General features: G+C 33.1%; 1 non-coding gene across 1 annotated transcript; it reads left to right on the top strand.

Moving 5' to 3' along the window:
• Nucleotides 1-281: 281 nt before the first annotated feature.
• On the top strand, nucleotides 282-388 carry LOC131171534 (small nucleolar RNA R71). The gene has a single exon (XR_009142194.1). It is a non-coding gene; the product is annotated as a small nucleolar RNA R71 (small nucleolar RNA).
• Nucleotides 389-2,410: the final 2,022 nt, after the last annotated feature.

Below are 2,410 nucleotides of genomic sequence, written 5' to 3'. Positions count from 1 at the left end.
AGGTTGTTGCCTTTGTGCAAAAATCACTAAGAAGCTGAGTCAACTGATCAAATCTTGCATTCATGTAGCTAACTGAGTCTAGTTCATAGATCCCAGCTTTCTTTGGCTCAAGTGCTCTAGGATTTCCCCATAAATGGGTATTATGAGCAATCTTCTCTAATAGGTCATAGCATTCTTCACTTGTCATTCTCATGAAATCTCCTCCTGCTTGTGAATCAATTGTGTTTCTTATGGCTGGAGTAACTCTGGTGTAGAAATTCTGAACAATCATCCATTTCGGTATTTCATGATGAGGACATTGTCTTTCAAGTTCCTTAAATCTCATCCAAGATTCATACAAAGTTTCATCATCCCTTGGTTTAAAAGCTACCATCAAATTCCTCAAATGAGTAGTTTTCCCAGGTGGGAAAAATTGAGATAAAAAAGCTTGAGATAGCTACTCCCAAGTAGCTATAATAGCTTGTGGAAGTGAATCATACCACTCCAATGCTGAATCCCGAAGAGAGAATGGAAATAAGGTGAGCCGAATAACTTCATTAGAAACTCCAGGTTGTCTTTGTGTACCACATATCATCAAAAATTTCTTCAAATGAGAATGAGGATTTTCAAGTGGGCTACCTCCAAATTGTGAATTCTGAACCATTTGAATAAGACCAGTTTTTAATTCAAATTGATTAGCTCCAATAATAGGTCTGTTATCTCTCACATCAGTACATCTAGGAAAAGCATAGTCTAACATGGATCTTCTTTGAGGATCATTTTGATTAACCACAGCATTTTGACCGTTTTGCTCATTTCCTCCATTGTCTCCACCAATAGCTCTATTTTGATTCTCCATATTTTCAATGGTCACCTCTTGCTCAAATCTTTGTTGTTCTTCTTTTTCTGCTTCTTTTCTTCTTTTGTATTCCTTTTTGTTGGCTCGACAGAATTTTTCAATTTCAGGATTGAACAACAATTCAGTGTCACTTGTGCTTTTCGATCGTCTCATAAACAAGAAAAAGTACCTGAAAAACACAAGGAACAATAGTGAAAATAAAAGAAAATAAAAATTCTAATTAGCTTAAGACAATTAAAATCCAACTTAAAAACAAACAATTCCCCGGCGACGGCGCCAAAAACTTGATACTGTGTGAATATCCGCAAGTGCACGGGTCACAGTAGTATAGTTTTAAAAAAATGATATCGATCCCACAGGGAATTGTGCTTAAATTGGAAATAAAAGTATAAGCTAATTAGAGTGACAAAATTTAAAGATGTAAAATGAAATTTGGAATTAAAATTGGTATTTAAGGAATTAATGCTAAATCAAACAATTAACTAAAATTAATTAAACTAGATTACCAAAAATTAATTTGAAATTTCTATTTATGAAATTAAGAAGAATTAAATCTAAAAAATAAATAAATAAATAAAGTAATTCTAGATATTGGATTTAAATTGGAATTAAATTTAAATTGGATTTAAATTGAAATTGCTATTTATGAGATTTGGAGGATTTAAATCTAAATTCAATGAAAATTAAATTGATTCTAGAGATTGAATTTTCAATATTGTTTGCATGTGGTTTATCCCTAATTTAGCCAAACACATGAGAATTGCAATTTTGAGGGAAATCAATTCTTAAATTTTCGAAACCTTTTTCAAGCATTTCAAAGTTGGTTTTCATTAAATCAAACCCTGTTTTCACGGTATTTCAAACCTAATAAAAACCCATTTAAAGCTCTAATTGATTTTTGGAAAGTTCCCCTTAATCCTCTTAACTTATCTCTAACACCAAGAAAATAAAGTTTATTGCAAGATTATCTATCCCTAATATTCACTTTTCAGTCCATCTATTAAGGATTAAAGCTTAACTTAATGAGGGCCCATTCATCAAGCAAGGCAACAAGCTCACAAGCAATAAATCAAAAATGTAATAAATCCCATTTAAATGGCTAAATCAGTTCAAAACCACAATACAAATCAATATTTACAAACCCATCTCTAGAATCTCAATAAACTACTCACAAATCATTGTTTAAAGACAAACCCAAATGAAGAAATGAAGAAATAATGGAAATGTAAGCTAAAAGGGTAGAAAAACCCAAAGAAATTTGCAAGTGATTCTGCACAAAAGTGCGTAAAACGTGATCTGCAATTCTTTGGAAAAAGAATGCAGAAAGTGCTCCTCCTTCTCTCTTTCTAACTTTTCCGAATTTGCCTCCCTTGCTCTCTATGGAAAGAAAATGATAAAATGGGTCTTTATATAGGCTAAGGGTCTGCCCTAGAATGGGTAAAAGGGGGAAGGTTCCAGAGAAAGTGAGGTAAAAAGCTGGAGTAACGGAAATGCCACGTCAATTATTTCCAGTAAAAATGACATAAGCGAGTCGGTTGTGTCGTGGGTTGTGTTATGCGGGTTGTGTCGCTC

Source organism: Hevea brasiliensis, chromosome 12 (genome assembly GCF_030052815.1).
Source record: "Hevea brasiliensis isolate MT/VB/25A 57/8 chromosome 12, ASM3005281v1, whole genome shotgun sequence".
Lineage (NCBI taxonomy): Eukaryota > Viridiplantae > Streptophyta > Magnoliopsida > Malpighiales > Euphorbiaceae > Hevea > Hevea brasiliensis.
This window is presented reverse-complemented; position numbering and strand designations above follow the sequence as displayed.